Source organism: Engystomops pustulosus, chromosome 6, assembly GCF_040894005.1.
Source record: "Engystomops pustulosus chromosome 6, aEngPut4.maternal, whole genome shotgun sequence".
Taxonomy (NCBI): domain Eukaryota; kingdom Metazoa; phylum Chordata; class Amphibia; order Anura; family Leptodactylidae; genus Engystomops; species Engystomops pustulosus.
In genome coordinates, this window is record NC_092416.1 from 2,323,197 (window position 1) to 2,345,410 (window position 22,214).

At 54.5% G+C, this 22,214-nt stretch overlaps 1 protein-coding gene across 1 annotated transcript in view; it reads right to left on the bottom strand.

The window, feature by feature from the left end:
* GRIK5 (glutamate ionotropic receptor kainate type subunit 5) overlaps positions 1–22,214 on the bottom strand; it is a 280,456-nt gene that overhangs the window by 197,591 nt on the left and 60,651 nt on the right. The gene's annotated exons all lie outside the window — the stretch shown is intronic.

A 22,214-nucleotide genomic window follows, 5' to 3' on the forward strand; every position in this document is an offset into this window, starting at 1 on the left:
AGAGCCGGACGTTATACGGAGGCAAGGAGCCGGACGTTATACGGAGGCAAGGAGCCGGACGTTATACGGAGGCAAGGAGCCGGACGTTGTACGGAGACAAGGAGGGGGACGTTATACGGAGACAAGGAGGGGGACGTTATACGGAGACAAGGAGGGGGACGTTATACGGAGACAAGGAGGGGGACGTTATACGGAGACAAGGAGGGGGACGTTATACGGAGACAAGGAGCCGGACGTTATACGGAGACAAGGAGCCGGACGTTATACGGAGACAAGGAGCCGGACGTTATACGGAGACAAGGAGCCGGACGTTATACGGAGACAAGGAGGGGGACGTTATACGGAGACAAGGAGCCGGACGTTATACGGAGACAAGGAGCCGGACGTTATACGGAGACAAGGAGCCGGACGTTATACGGAGACAAGGAGCCGGACGTTATACGGAGACAAGGAGCCGGACGTTATACGGAGACAAGGAGCCGGACGTTATACGGAGACAAGGAGCCGGACGTTATACGGAGACAAGGAGCCGGACGTTATACGGAGACAAGGAGCCGGACGTTATACGGAGACAAGGAGGGGGACGTTATACAGAGACATGGAGCAGGACGTTATACGGAGACAAGGAGGGGGACGTTATACAGAGACAAGGAGCCGGACGTTATACGGAGACAAGGAGGGGAACGTTATACGGAGACAAGGAGCCGGACGTTATACGGAGACAAGGAGCCGGACGTTATACGGAGACAAGGAGCCGGACGTTATACGGAGACAAGGAGCCGGACGTTATACGGAGACAAGGAGCCGGACGTCACACACCTCTGGTCACTGCACCCCAAGTCACCCCAGAATATCATGTACCTGCAGGCGCCATGTCTCCTGCACCATACACAGCCATCACTGTCACCTGCACCCTCCGCGGCCCTCATTATGCTGGGAGTTGTAGTTCCTCCACAGCCATCACTGTCACCTGCACCCTCCGCGGCCCTCATTATGCTGGGAGTTGTAGTTCCCCAGCAGCAGATCAGTCGGGTATTTGTGGAGGACAATGTAAAGGATGTGAGTCGCTGGCGGCGGTGGTCAGGACATGGCGCGTGGTGTGCGGGGACGGGGCGGGTGATGGTGACACCTCGGTGACAGGAGGACAATGGAGGATGTGACAAATCATCTGCTGATGGGAGGAGGAAGAGGCAGAACATGGCACCGGGCGGCTGATACCATCACCTGAGTGACAGCGGCGCCAAATACCTGGAGAAACCCGAAGACATACAAATAATGTCACAGGGGAGATTTATCACAGGAGTCTCACGTAAAAGTGTTCTAGAAGCCCAAGGAAACCAATCACAGCTCAGCTTTATTTCTATAAACGGTTGTGGCAAAATAAAAGCTGAACCCTGATTGGTTGCTATAAACAGTTCTGCTCTCAAACACTGATAAATCCCCCACATTAGTCTGAACAACAAGCCTGAAGAGTGGCCCAGGGCACAAGGACCTACAGTGACCCCAACACAGCGAGACCCGAGCATAAATATCCAATAATCTGACCGAGACCCTACACTGACTCCACCACAGCGAGACCTGAGCATACAGACCTGATAATCTGACCGAGACCCTACACTGACCGCACCACAGCGAGACCTGAGCATACAGACCTGATAATCTGACCGAGACCCTACACTGACCGCACCACAGCGAGACCTGAGCATACAGACCTGATAATCTGACCGAGACCCTACACTGACTGCACCACAGCCAGACCTGAGCATACAGACCTGATAATCTGACCGAGACCCTACACTGACCGCACCACAGCGAGACCTGAGCATACAGACCTGATAATCTGACCGAGACCCTACACTGACCCCACCACAGCGAGACCTGAGCATACAGACCTGATAATCTGACCGAGACCCTACACTGACCGCACCACAGCGAGACCCGAGCATAAATATCCAATAATCTGACCGAGACCCTACACAGACCCCACCACAGCGAGACCCGAGCATAAATATCCAATAATCTGACCGAGACCCTACACAGACCCCACCACAGCCAGACCCGAGCATACAGACCTGATAATCTGACCGAGACCCTACACTGACCGCACCACAGCGAGACCCGAGCATACAGACCTGATAATCTGACCGAGACCCTACACTGACCCCACCACAGCCACACCTGAGCATACAGACCTGATAATCTGACCGAGACCCTACACTGACTGCACCACAGCGAGACCCGAGCATACAGACCTGATAATCTGACCGAGACCCTACACTGACCGCACCACAGCGAGACCTGAGCATACAGACCTGATAATCTGACCGAGACCCTACACTGACCGCACCACAGCGAGACCTGAGCATACAGACCTGATAATCTGACCGAGACCCTACACTGACCGCACCACAGCGAGACCTGAGCATACAGACCTGATAATCTGACCGAGACCCTACACTGACTGCACCACAGCGAGACCTGAGCATACAGACCTGATAATCTGACCGAGACCCTACACTGACTGCACCACAGCGAGACCTGAGCATACAGACCTGATAATCTGACCGAGACCCTACACTGACCGTACCACAGCGAGACCTGAGCATACAGACCTGATAATCTGACCGAGACCCTACACTGACCCCACCACAGCGAGACCTGAGCATACAGACCTGATAATCTGACCGAGACCCTACACTGACTCCACCACAGCGAGACCTGAGCATACAGACCTGATAATCTGACCGAGACCCTACACTGACCCCACCACAGCGAGACCTGAGCATACAGACCTGATAATCTGACCGAGACCCTACACTGACCCCACCACAGCCAGACCTGAGCATACAGACCTGATAATCTGACCGAGACCCTACACTGACCCCACCACAGCGAGACCTGAGCATACAGACCTGATAATCTGACCGAGACCCTACACTGACCCCACCACAGCGAGACCTGAGCATACAGACCTGATAATCTGACCGAGACCCTACACTGACTGCACCACAGCGAGACCTGAGCATACAGACCTGATAATCTGACCGAGACCCTACACTGACCCCACCACAGCGAGACCTGAGCATACAGACCTGATAATCTGACCGAGACCCTACACTGACCCCACCACAGCGAGACCCGAGCATACAGACCTGATAATCTGACCGAGACCCTACACTGACCGCACCACAGCGAGACCTGATCATACAGACCTGATAATCTGACCGAGACCCTACACTGACTCCACCACAGCCAGACCTGAGCATACAGACCTGATAATCTGACCGAGACCCTACACTGACCGCACCACAGCGAGACCTGAGCATACAGACCTGATAATCTGACCGAGACCCTACACTGACCCCACCACAGCCAGACCTGTGCATACAGAGCTGATAATCTGACCGAGACCCTACACTGACCCCACCACAGCCAGACCTGAGCATACAGACCTGATAATCTGACCGAGACCCTACACTGACCCCACCACAGCGAGACCTGAGCATACAGACCTGATAATCTGACCGAGACCCTACACTGACCGCACCACAGCGAGACCTGAGCATACAGACCTGATAATCTGACCGAGACCCTACACTGACCCCAACACAGCGAGACCTGAGCATACAGACCTGAAAATCTGACCGAGACCCTACACTGACCCCACCACAGCGAGACCTGAGCATACAGACCTGATAATCTGACCGAGACCCTACACTGACCGCACCACAGCGAGACCTGAGCATACAGACCTGATAATCTGACCGAGACCCTACACTGACCCCACCACAGCGAGGCCTGAGCATACAGACCTGATAATCTGACCTGGACCCTACACTGACCCCACCACAGCGAGACCTGAGCATACAGACCTGATAATCTGACCGAGACCCTACACTGACCCCACCACAGCCAGACCTGAGCATACAGACCTGATAATCTGACCTGGACCCTACACTGACCCCACCACAGCGAGACCTGAGCATACAGACCTGATAATCTGACCGAGACCCTACACTGACTGCACCACAGCGAGACCTGAGCATACAGACCTGATAATCTGACCGAGACCCTACACTGACCCCACCACAGCCAGACCTGAGCATACAGACCTGATAATCTGACCGAGACCCTACACTGCCCCACCACAGCGAGACCTGAGCATACAGACCTGATAATCTGACCGAGACCCTACACTGACCCCACCACAGCGAGACCTGAGCATACAGACCTGATAATCTGACCGAGACCCTACACTGACTGCACCACAGCCAGACCTGAGCATACAGACCTGATAATCTGACCGAGACCCTACACTGACCGCACCACAGAGAGACCCGAGCATACAGACCTGATAATCTGACCGAGACCCTACACTGACCCCACCACAGCGAGACCTGAGCATACAGACCTGATAATCTGACCGAGACCCTACACTGACCCCACCACAGCCAGACCTGAGCATACAGACCTGATAATCTGACCGAGACCCTACACTGACCCAGCACAGCGAGACCTGATCATACAGACCTGATAATCTGACCGAGACCCTACACTGACCCCACCACAGCGAGACCTGAGCATACAGACCTGATAATCTGACCGAGACCCTACACTGACCCACCACAGCCAGACCTGATCATACAGACCTGATAATCTGACTGAGACCCTACACTGACCCCACCACAGCGAGACCTGAGCATACAGACCTGATAATCTGACCGAGACCCTACACTGACCCACCACAGCCAGACCTGATCATACAGACCTGATAATCTGACCGAGACCCTACACTGACCCCACCACAGCGAGACCTGAGCATACAGACCTGATAATCTGACCGAGACCCTACACTGACCCCACCACAGCGAGACCTGAGCATACAGACCTGATAATCTGACCGGGACCCTACACTGACCCCACCACAGCCAGACCCGAGCATACAGACCTGATAATCTGACCGAGACCCTACACTGACTGCACCACAGCGAGACCTGAGCATACAGACCTGATAATCTGACCGAGACCCTACACTGACCCCACCACAGCGAGACCTGAGCATACAGACCTGATAATCTGACCGAGACCCTACACTGACCCCACCACAGCCAGACCTGAGCTACAGACCTGATAATCTGACCGGGACCCTACACTGACCCCACCACAGCGAGACCTGATCATACAGACCTGATAATCTGACCGAGACCCTACACTGACCCCACCACAGCGAGACCTGAGCATACAGACCTGATAATCTGACCGAGACCCTACACTGACCCCACCACAGCCAGACCTGAGCATACAGACCTGATAATCTGACCGAGACCCTACACTGACCCAGCACAGCCAGACCTGAGCATACAGACCTGATAATCTGACCGAGACCCTACACTGACCCAGCACAGCGAGACCTGAGCATACAGACCTGATAATCTGACCGAGACCCTACACTGACCCCACCACAGCGAGACCTGAGCATACAGACCTGATAATCTGACCGAGACCCTACACTGACCCAGCACAGCCAGACCTGAGCATACAGACCTGATAATCTGACCGAGACCCTACACTGACCCCACCACAGCGAGACCTGAGCATACAGACCTGATAATCTGACCGAGACCCTACACTGACTGCACCACAGCGAGACCTGAGCATACAGACCTGATAATCTGACCGGGACCCTACACTGACTGCACCACAGCGAGACCTGAGCATACAGACCTGATAATCTGACCGAGACCCTACACTGACCCCACCACAGCGAGACCTGAGCATACAGACCTGATAATCTGACCGGGACCCTACACTGACCCCACCACAGCAAGACCTGAGCATACAGACCTGATAATCTGACCGAGACCCTACACTGACCCCACCACAGCCAGACCTGAGCATACAGACCAGATAATCTGACCGAGACCCTACACTGACTGCACCACAGCGAGACCTGAGCATACAGACCTGATAATCTGACCGAGACCCTACACTGACTGCACCACAGCGAGACCTGAGCATACAGACCTGATAATCTGACCGAGACCCTACACTGACTGCACCACAGCGAGACCTGATCATACAGACCTGATAATCTGACCAAGACCCTACACTGAGTCCACCACAGCGAGACCTGAGCATACAGACCTGATAATCTGACCGAGACCCTACACTGACTGCACCACAGCCAGACCTGAGCATACAGACCTGATAATCTGACCAAGACCCTACACTGACCGCACCACAGCCAGACCTGAGCATACAGACCTGATAATCTGACCGAGACCCTACACTGACCCCACCACAGCGAGACCTGAGCATACAGACCTGATAATCTGACCGAGACCCTACACTGACTGCACCACAGCGAGACCTGAGCATACAGACCTGATAATCTGACCGAGACCCTACACTGACCCCACCACAGCGAGACCTGAGCATACAGACCTGATAATCTGACCGAGACCCTACACTGACCCCACCACAGCGAGACCTGAGCATACAGACCTGATAATCTGACCGAGACCCTACACTGACCCCACCACAGCGAGACCTGAGCATACAGACCTGATAATCTGACCGAGACCCTACACTGACCCCACCACAGAGAGACCTGAGCATACAGACCTGATAATCTGACCGAGACCCTACACTGACTGCACCACAGCGAGACCTGAGCATACAGACCTGATAATCTGACCGAGACCCTACACTGACTGCACCACAGCGAGACCCGAGCATACAGACCTGATAATCTGACCGAGACCCTACACTGACCCCACCACAGCCAGACCTGAGCATACAGACCTGATAATCTGACCGAGACCCTACACTGACCCCCACCACAGCGAGACCCGAGCATACAGACCTGATAATCTGACCGAGACCCTACACTGACCGCACCACAGAGAGACCTGAGCATACAGACCTGATAATCTGACCGAGACCCTACACTGACCCCACCACACCGAGACCCGAGCATACAGACCTGATAATCTGACCGAGACCCTACACTGACCCCACCACAGCGAGACCTGAGCATACAGACCTGATAATCTGACCGAGACCCTACACTGACCCAGCACAGCGAGACCCGAGCATACAGACCTGATAATCTGACCGAGACCCTACACTGACTGCACCACAGCGAGACCTGAGCATACAGACCTGATAATCTGACCGAGACCCTACACTGACCCCACCACAGCGAGACCTGAGCATACAGACCTGATAATCTGACCGAGACCCTACACTGCCCCACCACAGCGAGACCTGATCATACAGACCTGATAATCTGACCGAGACCCTACACTGACCCACCACAGCCAGACCTGATCATACAGACCTGATAATCTGACCGAGACCCTACACTGACCCCACCACAGCGAGACCTGAGCATACAGACCTGATAATCTGACCGAGACCCTACACTGACTGCACCACAGCGAGACCTGAGCATACAGACCTGATAATCTGACCGAGACCCTACACTGACCCACCACAGCCAGACCTGATCATACAGACCTGATAATCTGACCGAGACCCTACACTGACCCCACCACAGCGAGACCTGAGCATACAGACCTGATAATCTGACCGAGACCCTACACTGACCCCACCACAGCCAGACCTGAGCATACAGACCTGATAATCTGACCGAGACCCTACACTGACCCCACCACAGCGAGACCTGAGCATACAGACCTGATAATCTGACCGAGATCCTACACTGACCCAGCACAGCGAGACCTGAGCATACAGACCTGATAATCTGACCGAGACCCTACACTGACCGCACCACAGCGAGACCTGAGCATACAGACCTGATAATCTGACCGAGACCCTACACTGACCCCACCACAGCGAGACCTGAGCATACAGACCTGATAATCTGACCGAGACCCTACACTGACCGCACCACAGCGAGACCTGAGCATACAGACCTGATAATCTGACCGAGACCCTACACTGACTGCACCACAGCGAGACCTGAGCATACAGACCTGATAATCTGACCGAGACCCTACACTGACCCCACCACAGCCAGACCTGATCATACAGACCTGATAATCTGACCGAGACCCTACACTGACCCACCACAGCGAGACCTGAGCATACAGACCTGATAATCTGACCGAGACCCTACACTGACTGCACCACAGCGAGACCCGAGCATACAGACCTGATAATCTGACCGAGACCCTACACTGACTGCACCACAGCGAGACCTGAGCATACAGACCTGATAATCTGACCGAGACCCTACACTGACCCCACCACAGCGAGACCTGAGCATACAGACCTGATAATCTGACCGAGACCCTACACTGACCCCACCACAGCGAGACCTGAGCATACAGACCTGATAATCTGACCGAGACCCTACACTGACCCCACCACAGCAAGACCTGAGCATACAGACCTGATAATCTGACCGAGACCCTACACTGACCCCACCACAGCCAGACCTGAGCATACAGACCAGATAATCTGACCGAGACCCTACACTGACTGCACCACAGCGAGACCTGAGCATACAGACCTGATAATCTGACCGAGACCCTACACTGACTGCACCACAGCGAGACCTGAGCATACAGACCTGATAATCTGACCGAGACCCTACACTGACTGCACCACAGCGAGACCTGATCATACAGACCTGATAATCTGACCAAGACCCTACACTGAGTCCACCACAGCGAGACCTGAGCATACAGACCTGATAATCTGACCGAGACCCTACACTGACTGCACCACAGCCAGACCTGAGCATACAGACCTGATAATCTGACCAAGACCCTACACTGCCCCACCACAGCGAGACCTGAGCATACAGACCTGATAATCTGACCGAGACCCTACACTGACCCCACCACAGCGAGACCTGAGCATACAGACCTGATAATCTGACCGAGACCCTACACTGACCCCACCACAGAGAGACCTGAGCATACAGACCTGATAATCTGACCGAGACCCTACACTGACTGCACCACAGCGAGACCTGAGCATACAGACCTGATAATCTGACCGAGACCCTACACTGACTGCACCACAGCGAGACCCGAGCATACAGACCTGATAATCTGACCGAGACCCTACACTGACCCCACCACAGCCAGACCTGAGCATACAGACCTGATAATCTGACCGAGACCCTACACTGACCCCCACCACAGCGAGACCCGAGCATACAGACCTGATAATCTGACCGAGACCCTACACTGACCGCACCACAGAGAGACCTGAGCATACAGACCTGATAATCTGACCGAGACCCTACACTGACCCCACCACACCGAGACCCGAGCATACAGACCTGATAATCTGACCGAGACCCTACACTGACCCCACCACAGCGAGACCTGAGCATACAGACCTGATAATCTGACCGAGACCCTACACTGACCCAGCACAGCGAGACCCGAGCATACAGACCTGATAATCTGACCGAGACCCTACACTGACTGCACCACAGCGAGACCTGAGCATACAGACCTGATAATCTGACCGAGACCCTACACTGACCCCACCACAGCGAGACCTGAGCATACAGACCTGATAATCTGACCGAGACCCTACACTGCCCCACCACAGCGAGACCTGATCATACAGACCTGATAATCTGACCGAGACCCTACACTGACCCACCACAGCCAGACCTGATCATACAGACCTGATAATCTGACCGGGACCCTACACTGACCCCAACACAGCGAGACCTGAGAATACAGACCTGATAATCTGACCGAGACCCTACACTGACCCACCACAGCCAGACCTGATCATACAGACCTGATAATCTGACCGAGACCCTACACTGACCCCACCACAGCCAGACCTGAGCATACAGACCTGATAATCTGACCGAGACCCTACACTGACCCCACCACAGCGAGACCTGAGCATACAGACCTGATAATCTGACCGAGACCCTACACTGACTGCACCACAGCGAGACCTGAGCATACAGACCTGATAATCTGACCGAGACCCTACACTGACCCCACCACAGCCAGACCTGATCATACAGACCTGATAATCTGACCGAGACCCTACACTGACCCACCACAGCGAGACCTGAGCATACAGACCTGATAATCTGACCGAGACCCTACACTGACTGCACCACAGCGAGACCCGAGCATACAGACCTGATAATCTGACCGAGACCCTACACTGACTGCACCACAGCGAGACCTGAGCATACAGACCTGATAATCTGACCGAGACCCTACACTGACCCCACCACAGCGAGACCTGAGCATACAGACCTGATAATCTGACCGAGACCCTACACTGACCCCACCACAGCGAGACCTGAGCATACAGACCTGATAATCTGACCGAGACCCTACACTGACCCCACCACAGCGAGACCTGAGCATACAGACCTGATAATCTGACCGGGACCCTACACTGACCCCAACACAGCGAGACCTGAGCATACAGACCTGATAATCTGACCGAGACCCTACACTGACCCCACCACAGCCAGACCTGAGCATACAGACCTGATAATCTGACCGAGACCCTACACTGACCGAGCACAGCGAGACCTGAGCATACAGACCTGATAATCTGACCGAGACCCTACACTGACTGCACCACAGCGAGACCTGAGCATACCGACCTGATAATCTGACCGAGACCCTACACTGACCCCACCACAGCCAGACCTGAGCATACAGACCTGATAATCTGACCGAGACCCTACACTGACCCCACCACAGCGAGACCTGGGCATACATACCTGATAATCTGACCGAGACCCTACACTGACTGCACCACAGCGAGACCTGAGCATACAGACCTGATAATCTGACCGAGACCCTACACTGACCCCACCACAGCGAGACCCGAGCATACAGACCTGATAATCTGACCGAGACCCTACACTGACCCCACCACAGCCAGACCTGAGCATACAGACCTGATAATCTGACCGAGACCCTACACTGACTGCACCACAGCCAGACCTGAGCATACAGACCTGATAATCTGACCGAGACCCTACACTGACTCCACCACAGCGAGACCTGAGCATACAGACCTGATAATCTGACCGAGACCCTACACTGACCCCACCACAGCGAGACCTGAGCATACAGACCTGATAATCTGACCGAGACCCTACACTGACCCCACCACAGCGAGACCTGAGCATACAGACCTGATAATCTGACCGAGACCCTACACTGACCCCACCACAGCCAGACCTGAGCATACAGACCTGATAATCTGACCGAGACCCTACACTGACCGCACCACAGCAAGACCTGAGCATACAGACCTGATAATCTGACCGAGACCCTACACTGACCCCACCACAGCCAGACCTGAGCATACAGACCTGATAATCTGACCGAGACCCTACACTGACCCCACCACAGCGAGACCTGAGCATACAGACCTGATAATCTGACCGAGACCCTACACTGACCCCACCACAGCGAGACCTGAGCTACAGACCTGATAATCTGCCCGAGACCCTACACTGACCGCACCACAGCGAGACCTGAGCATACAGACCTGATAATCTGACCGAGACCCTACACTGACTCCACCACAGCGAGACCTGAGCATACAGACCTGATAATCTGACCGAGACCCTACACTGACCCCACCACAGCGAGACCTGAGCATACAGACCTGATAATCTGACCGAGACCCTACACTGACTGCACCACAGCGAGACCTGAGCATACAGACCTGATAATCTGACCGAGACCCTACACTGACTGCACCACAGCGAGACCTGAGCTACAGACCTGATAATCTGACCGGGACCCTACACTGACCCCACCACAGCGAGACCTGAGCATACAGACCTGATAATCTGACCGAGACCCTACACTGACCCCACCACAGCGAGACCTGAGCTACAGACCTGATAATCTGACCGGGACCCTACACTGACCCCACCACAGCGAGACCTGAGCATACAGACCTGATAATCTGACCGAGACCCTTACACTGACCCCAACACAGCGAGACCTGATCATACAGACCTGATAATCTGACCGAGACCCTACACTGACCCAGCACAGCGAGGCCTGAGCATACAGACCTGATAATCTGACCGGGACCCTACACTGACCCCACCACAGCCAGACCTGAGCATACAGACCTGATAATCTGACCGAGACCCTACACTGACTGCACCACAGCCAGACCCGAGCATACAGACCTGATAATCTGACCGAGACCCTACACTGACCCCACCACAGCGAGACCTGAGCATACAGACCTGATAATCTGACCGAGACCCTACACTGACTGCACCACAGCGAGACCTGAGCTACAGACCTGATAATCTGACCGGGACCCTACACTGACCCCACCACAGCCAGACCTGAGCATACAGACCTGATAATCTGACCGAGACCCTACACTGACCCCACCACAGCGAGACCTGAGCATACAGACCTGATAATCTGACCGGGACCCTACACTGACCCCACCACAGCCAGACCTGAGCATACAGACCTGATAATCTGACCGAGACCCTACACTGACCCCACCACAGCCAGACCTGAGCATACAGACCTGATAATCTGACCGAGACCCTACACTGACCCCACCACAGCGAGACCTGAGCATACAGACCTGATAATCTGACCGAGACCCTACACTGACCCCACCACAGCCAGACCTGAGCATACAGACCTGATAATCTGACCGAGACCCTACACTGACCCCACCACAGCGAGACCTGGGCATACAGACCTGATAATCTGACCGAGACCCTACACTGACCCCACCACAGCGAGACCTGAGCATACAGACCTGATAATCTGACCGAGACCCTACACTGACCCCACCACAGCCAGACCTGAGCATACAGACCTGATAATCTGACCGAGACCCTACACTGACCGCACCACAGCGAGACCTGAGCATACAGACCTGATAATCTGACCGAGACCCTACACTGACCGCACCACAGCCAGACCTGAGCATACAGACCTGATAATCTGACCGAGACCCTACACTGACCCCACCACAGCGAGACCTGAGCATACAGACCTGATAATCTGACCGAGACCCTACACTGACCCCACCACAGAGAGACCTGAGCATACAGACCTGATAATCTGACCGAGACCCTACACTGACCCCACCACAGCCAGACCTGTGCATACAGAGCTGATAATCTGACCGAGACCCTACACTGACCCCACCACAGCCAGACCTGAGCATACAGACCTGATAATCTGACCGAGACCCTACACTGACCCCACCACAGCGAGACCTGAGCATACAGACCTGATAATCTGACCGAGACCCTACACTGACCGCACCACAGCGAGACCTGAGCATACAGACCTGATAATCTGACCGAGACCCTACACTGACCCCAACACAGCGAGACCTGAGCATACAGACCTGAAAATCTGACCGAGACCCTACACTGACCCCACCACAGCGAGACCTGAGCATACAGACCTGATAATCTGACCGAGACCCTACACTGACCGCACCACAGCGAGACCTGAGCATACAGACCTGATAATCTGACCGAGACCCTACACTGACCCCACCACAGCGAGGCCTGAGCATACAGACCTGATAATCTGACCTGGACCCTACACTGACCCCACCACAGCGAGACCTGAGCATACAGACCTGATAATCTGACCGAGACCCTACACTGACCCCACCACAGCCAGACCTGAGCATACAGACCTGATAATCTGACCTGGACCCTACACTGACCCCACCACAGCGAGACCTGAGCATACAGACCTGATAATCTGACCGAGACCCTACACTGACTGCACCACAGCGAGACCTGAGCATACAGACCTGATAATCTGACCGAGACCCTACACTGACCCCACCACAGCCAGACCTGAGCATACAGACCTGATAATCTGACCGAGACCCTACACTGACTGCACCACAGCCAGACCTGAGCATACAGACCTGATAATCTGACCGAGACCCTACACTGACCGCACCACAGAGAGACCCGAGCATACAGACCTGATAATCTGACCGAGACCCTACACTGACCCCACCACAGCGAGACCTGAGCATACAGACCTGATAATCTGACCGAGACCCTACACTGACCCCACCACAGCGAGACCTGAGCATACAGACCTGATAATCTGACCGAGACCCTACACTGACCCCACCACAGCGAGACCTGAGCATACAGACCTGATAATCTGACCGGGACCCTACACTGACCCCACCACAGCCAGACCCGAGCATACAGACCTGATAATCTGACCGAGACCCTACACTGACTGCACCACAGCGAGACCTGAGCATACAGACCTGATAATCTGACCGAGACCCTACACTGACCCCACCACAGCGAGACCTGAGCATACAGACCTGATAATCTGACCGAGACCCTACACTGACCCCACCACAGCCAGACCTGAGCTACAGACCTGATAATCTGACCGGGACCCTACACTGACCCCACCACAGCGAGACCTGATCATACAGACCTGATAATCTGACCGAGACCCTACACTGACCCCACCACAGCGAGACCTGAGCATACAGACCTGATAATCTGACCGAGACCCTACACTGACCCCACCACAGCCAGACCTGAGCATACAGACCTGATAATCTGACCGAGACCCTACACTGACCCAGCACAGCCAGACCTGAGCATACAGACCTGATAATCTGACCGAGACCCTACACTGACCCAGCACAGCGAGACCTGAGCATACAGACCTGATAATCTGACCGAGACCCTACACTGACCCCACCACAGCGAGACCTGAGCATACAGACCTGATAATCTGACCGAGACCCTACACTGACCCAGCACAGCCAGACCTGAGCATACAGACCTGATAATCTGACCGAGACCCTACACTGACCCCACCACAGCGAGACCTGAGCATACAGACCTGATAATCTGACCGAGACCCTACACTGACTGCACCACAGCGAGACCTGAGCATACAGACCTGATAATCTGACCGGGACCCTACACTGACTGCACCACAGCGAGACCTGAGCATACAGACCTGATAATCTGACCGAGACCCTACACTGACCCCACCACAGCGAGACCTGAGCATACAGACCTGATAATCTGACCGGGACCCTACACTGACCCCACCACAGCAAGACCTGAGCATACAGACCTGATAATCTGACCGAGACCCTACACTGACCCCACCACAGCCAGACCTGAGCATACAGACCAGATAATCTGACCGAGACCCTACACTGACTGCACCACAGCGAGACCTGAGCATACAGACCTGATAATCTGACCGAGACCCTACACTGACTGCACCACAGCGAGACCTGAGCATACAGACCTGATAATCTGACCGAGACCCTACACTGACTGCACCACAGCGAGACCTGATCATACAGACCTGATAATCTGACCAAGACCCTACACTGACCCCACCACAGCGAGACCTGAGCATACAGACCTGATAATCTGACCGAGACCCTACACTGACTGCACCACAGCCAGACCTGAGCATACAGACCTGATAATCTGACCAAGACCCTACACTGACCGCACCACAGCCAGACCTGAGCATACAGACCTGATAATCTGACCGAGACCCTACACTGACCCCACCACAGCGAGACCTGAGCATACAGACCTGATAATCTGACCGAGACCCTACACTGACTGCACCACAGCGAGACCTGAGCATACAGACCTGATAATCTGACCGAGACCCTACACTGACCCCACCACAGCGAGACCTGAGCATACAGACCTGATAATCTGACCGAGACCCTACACTGACCCCACCACAGCGAGACCTGAGCATACAGACCTGATAATCTGACCGAGACCCTACACTGACCCCACCACAGCGAGACCTGAGCATACAGACCTGATAATCTGACCGAGACCCTACACTGACCCCACCACAGAGAGACCTGAGCATACAGACCTGATAATCTGACCGAGACCCTACACTGACTGCACCACAGCGAGACCTGAGCATACAGACCTGATAATCTGACCGAGACCCTACACTGACTGCACCACAGCGAGACCCGAGCATACAGACCTGATAATCTGACCGAGACCCTACACTGACCCCACCACAGCCAGACCTGAGCATACAGACCTGATAATCTGACCGAGACCCTACACTGACCCCCACCACAGCGAGACCCGAGCATACAGACCTGATAATCTGACCGAGACCCTACACTGACCGCACCACAGAGAGACCTGAGCATACAGACCTGATAATCTGACCGAGACCCTACACTGACCCCACCACAGCGAGACCTGAGCATACAGACCTGATAATCTGACCGAGACCCTACACTGACCCAGCACAGCGAGACCCGAGCATACAGACCTGATAATCTGACCGAGACCCTACACTGACTGCACCACAGCGAGACCTGAGCATACAGACCTGATAATCTGACCGAGACCCTACACTGACCCCACCACAGCGAGACCTGAGCATACAGACCTGATAATCTGACCGAGACCCTACACTGCCCCACCACAGCGAGACCTGATCATACAGACCTGATAATCTGACCGAGACCCTACACTGACCCACCACAGCCAGACCTGATCATACAGACCTGATAATCTGACCGAGACCCTACACTGACTGCACCACAGCGAGACCTGAGAATACAGACCTGATAATCTGACCGAGACCCTACACTGACCCACCACAGCCAGACCTGATCATACAGACCTGATAATCTGACCGAGACCCTACACTGACCCCACCACAGCGAGACCTGAGCATACAGACCTGATAATCTGACCGAGACCCTACACTGACCCCACCACAGCCAGACCTGAGCATACAGACCTGATAATCTGACCGAGACCCTACACTGACCCCACCACAGCGAGACCTGAGCATACAGACCTGATAATCTGACCGAGACCCTACACTGACTGCACCACAGCGAGACCTGAGCATACAGACCTGATAATCTGACCGAGACCCTACACTGACCCCACCACAGCGAGACCTGAGCATACAGACCTGATAATCTGACCGAGACCCTACACTGACCCCACCACAGCGAGACCTGAGCATACAGACCTGATAATCTGACCGAGACCCTACACTGACCCCACCACAGCGAGACCTGAGCTACAGACCTGATAATCTGACCGAGACCCTACACTGACCCCACCACAGCGAGACCTGAGCATACAGACCTGATAATCTGACCGAGACCCTACACTGACCCCACCACAGCGAGACCTGAGCATACAGACCTGATAATCTGACCGAGACCCTACACTGACTGCACCACAGCCAGACCTGATCATACAGACCTGATAATCTGACCGAGACCCTACACTGACCCACCACAGCGAGACCCGAGCATACAGACCTGATAATCTGACCGAGACCCTACACTGACTGCACCACAGCGAGACCCGAGCATACAGACCTGATAATCTGACCGAGACCCTACACTGACTGCACCACAGCGAGACCTGAGCATACAGACCTGATAATCTGACCGAGACCCTACACTGACCCCACCACAGCGAGACCTGAGCATACAGACCTGATAATCTGACCGAGACCCTACACTGACCCCACCACAGCGAGACCTGAGCATACAGACCTGATAATCTGACCGAGACCCTACACTGACTGCACCACAGCGAGACCTGAGCATACAGACCTGATAATCTGACCGAGACCCTACACTGACCCCACCACAGCGAGACCTGAGCATACAGACCTGATAATCTGACCGAGACCCTACACTGACCCCACCACAGCGAGACCTGAGCATACAGACCTGATAATCTGACCGAGACCCTACACTGACCCCACCACAGCGAGACCTGAGCATACAGACCTGATAATCTGACCGAGACCCTACACTGACCCCACCACAGCGAGACCCGAGCATACAGACCTGATAATCTGACTGAGACCCTACACTGACCCCACCACAGCGAGACCTGAGCATACAGACCTGATAATCTGACCGAGACCCTACACTGACCCCACCACAGCGAGACCTGAGCATACAGACCTGATAATCTGACCGAGACCCTACACTGACTGCACCACAGCCAGACCTGAGCATACAGACCTGATAATCTGACCGAGACCCTACACTGACCCCACCACAGCGAGACCTGAGCATACAGACCTGATAATCTGACCGAGACCCTACACTGACTGCACCACAGCGAGACCTGAGCATACAGACCTGATAATCTGACCGGGACCCTACACTGACTGCACCACAGCGAGACCTGAGCATACAGACCTGATAATCTGACCGAGACCCTACACTGACCCCACCACAGCGAGACCTGAGCATACAGACCTGATAATCTGACCGGGACCCTACACTGACCCCACCACAGCAAGACCTGAGCATACAGACCTGATAATCTGACCGAGACCCTACACTGACCCCACCACAGCCAGACCTGAGCATACAGACCAGATAATCTGACCGAGACCCTACACTGACTGCACCACAGCGAGACCTGAGCATACAGACCTGATAATCTGACCGAGACCCTACACTGACTGCACCACAGCGAGACCTGATCATACAGACCTGATAATCTGACCAAGACCCTACACTGAGTCCACCACAGCGAGACCTGAGCATACAGACCTGATAATCTGACCGAGACCCTACACTGACTGCACCACAGCCAGACCTGAGCATACAGACCTGATAATCTGACCAAGACCCTACACTGCCCCACCACAGCGAGACCTGAGCATACAGACCTGATAATCTGACCGAGACCCTACACTGACCCCACCACAGCGAGACCTGAGCATACAGACCTGATAATCTGACCGAGACCCTACACTGACCCCACCACAGAGAGACCTGAGCATACAGACCTGATAATCTGACCGAGACCCTACACTGACTGCACCACAGCGAGACCTGAGCATACAGACCTGATAATCTGACCGAGACCCTACACTGACTGCACCACAGCGAGACCCGAGCATACAGACCTGATAATCTGACCGAGACCCTACACTGACCCCACCACAGCCAGACCTGAGCATACAGACCTGATAATCTGACCGAGACCCTACACTGACCCCCACCACAGCGAGACCCGAGCATACAGACCTGATAATCTGACCGAGACCCTACACTGACCGCACCACAGAGAGACCTGAGCATACAGACCTGATAATCTGACCGAGACCCTACACTGACCCCACCACACCGAGACCCGAGCATACAGACCTGATAATCTGACCGAGACCCTACACTGACCCCACCACAGCGAGACCTGAGCATACAGACCTGATAATCTGACCGAGACCCTACACTGACCCAGCACAGCGAGACCCGAGCATACAGACCTGATAATCTGACCGAGACCCTACACTGACTGCACCACAGCGAGACCTGAGCATACAGACCTGATAATCTGACCGAGACCCTACACTGACCCCACCACAGCGAGACCTGAGCATACAGACCTGATAATCTGACCGAGACCCTACACTGCCCCACCACAGCGAGACCTGATCATACAGACCTGATAATCTGACCGAGACCCTACACTGACCCACCACAGCCAGACCTGATCATACAGACCTGATAATCTGACCGAGACCCTACACTGACTGCACCACAGCGAGACCTGAGAATACAGACCTGATAATCTGACCGAGACCCTACACTGACCCACCACAGCCAGACCTGATCATACAGACCTGATAATCTGACCGAGACCCTACACTGACCCCACCACAGCGAGACCTGAGCATACAGACCTGATAATCTGACCGAGACCCTACACTGACCCCACCACAGCCAGACCTGAGCATACAGACCTGATAATCTGACCGAGACCCTACACTGACCCCACCACAGCCAGACCTGAGCATACAGACCTGATAATCTGACCGAGACCCTACACTGACCCCACCACAGCGAGACCTGAGCATACAGACCTGATAATCTGACCGAGACCCTACACTGACCCCACCACAGCCAGACCTGAGCATACAGACCTGATAATCTCACCGAGACCCTACACTGACCGAGCACAGCGAGACCTGAGCATACAGACCTGATAATCTGACCGAGACCCTACACTGACCGCACCACAGCGAGACCTGAGCATACCGACCTGATAATCTGACCGAGACCCTACACTGACCCCACCACAGCCAGACCTGAGCATACAGACCTGATAATCTGACCGAGACCCTACACTGACCCCACCACAGCGAGACCTGGGCATACATACCTGATAATCTGACCGAGACCCTACACTGACTGCACCACAGCGAGACCTGAGCATACAGACCTGATAATCTGACCGAGACCCTACACTGACCCCACCACAGCGAGACCCGAGCATACAGACCTGATAATCTGACCGAGACCCTACACTGACCCCACCACAGCCAGACCTGAGCATACAGACCTGATAATCTGACCGAGACCCTACACTGACTGCACCACAGCCAGACCTGAGCATACAGACCTGATAATCTGACCGAGACCCTACACTGACTCCACCACAGCGAGACCTGAGCATACAGACCTGATAATCTGACCGAGACCCTACACTGACCCCACCACAGCGAGACCTGAGCATACAGACCTGATAATCTGACCGAGACCCTACACTGACCCCACCACAGCGAGACCTGAGCATACAGACCTGATAATCTGACCGAGACCCTACACTGACCCCACCACAGCCAGACCTGAGCATACAGACCTGATAATCTGACCGAGACCCTACACTGACCCCACCACAGCGAGACCTGAGCATACAGACCTGATAATCTGACCGAGACCCTACACTGACCCCACCACAGCGAGACCTGAGCATACAGACCTGATAATCTGACCGAGACCCTACACTGACCCCACCACAGCCAGACCTGAGCATACAGACCTGATAATCTGACCGAGACCCTACACTGACCGCACCACAGCAAGACCTGAGCATACAGACCTGATAATCTGACCGAGACCCTACACTGACCCCACCACAGCCAGACCTGAGCATACAGACCTGATAATCTGACCGAGACCCTACACTGACCCCACCACAGCGAGACCTGAGCATACAGACCTGATAATCTGACCGAGACCCTACACTGACCCCACCACAGCGAGACCTGAGCTACAGACCTGATAATCTGACCGAGACCCTACACTGACCCCACCACAGCGAGACCTGAGCATACAGACCTGATAATCTGACCGAGACCCTACACTGACTGCACCACAGCGAGACCTGAGCATACAGACCTGATAATCTGACCGAGACCCTACACTGACCCCACCACAGCGAGACCTGAGCTACAGACCTGATAATCTGACCGAGACCCTACACTGACCCCACCACAGCGAGACCTGAGCATACAGACCTGATAATCTGACCGAGACCCTACACTGACTGCACCACAGCGAGACCTGAGCATACAGACCTGATAATCTGACCGAGACCCTACACTGACTGCACCACAGCGAGACCTGGGCATACAGACCTGATAATCTGACCGAGACCCTACACTGACCCCACCACAGCGAGACCTGAGCTACAGACCTGATAATCTGACCGAGACCCTACACTGACCCCACCACAGCGAGACCTGAGCATACAGACCTGATAATCTGACCGAGACCCTACACTGACTGCACCACAGCGAGACCTGAGCATACAGACCTGATATAACCAAGTATATGCAACATCCCCCACCGGGGCCTAGCCTTTTCTTGGGGCCTGGAGGCAGGCGGGGCCCAGAATACCGGAGTGGCTGGCGGTTGCGGCATAGGGCGCGCTGTGGTCACGGTGCTTGGTATGGGGACCGGAGGGCTGTCCTATAGCCTGGCAGCTCTCCAGCAGGTGGTGTGTGCAAGAAATATGGAGGGAGAGGCTGATGTACTCAGGCAACCCCTGAGTGTCTGTAGCCCGTGGTGGTAACAGCCTTATCCAGGGATCAGACGTTGTGCAAATCAACTGACGGTTCTTTATTAACCATGTAGCAGGCATCGGGCCTAAACGGTCAAACAGCAGATTCTGGACTGGAGTGGTCATGGAGAGGGGTCCTCCGGAATAGTGCACCAGCCTTGTAGTAGATGCTGGGATAATGGAGATGGAGCTGTGTCCAAACTGTGAAAGATGCAGCTCCGGATTAGAGTCTCCAGACTCAGTTCCTAGTATTTGATTCAGTTGCAGCAGTAAAGGTGTGCTACACACTCTCTCTCTCTTCACTCTGTCCATGTGC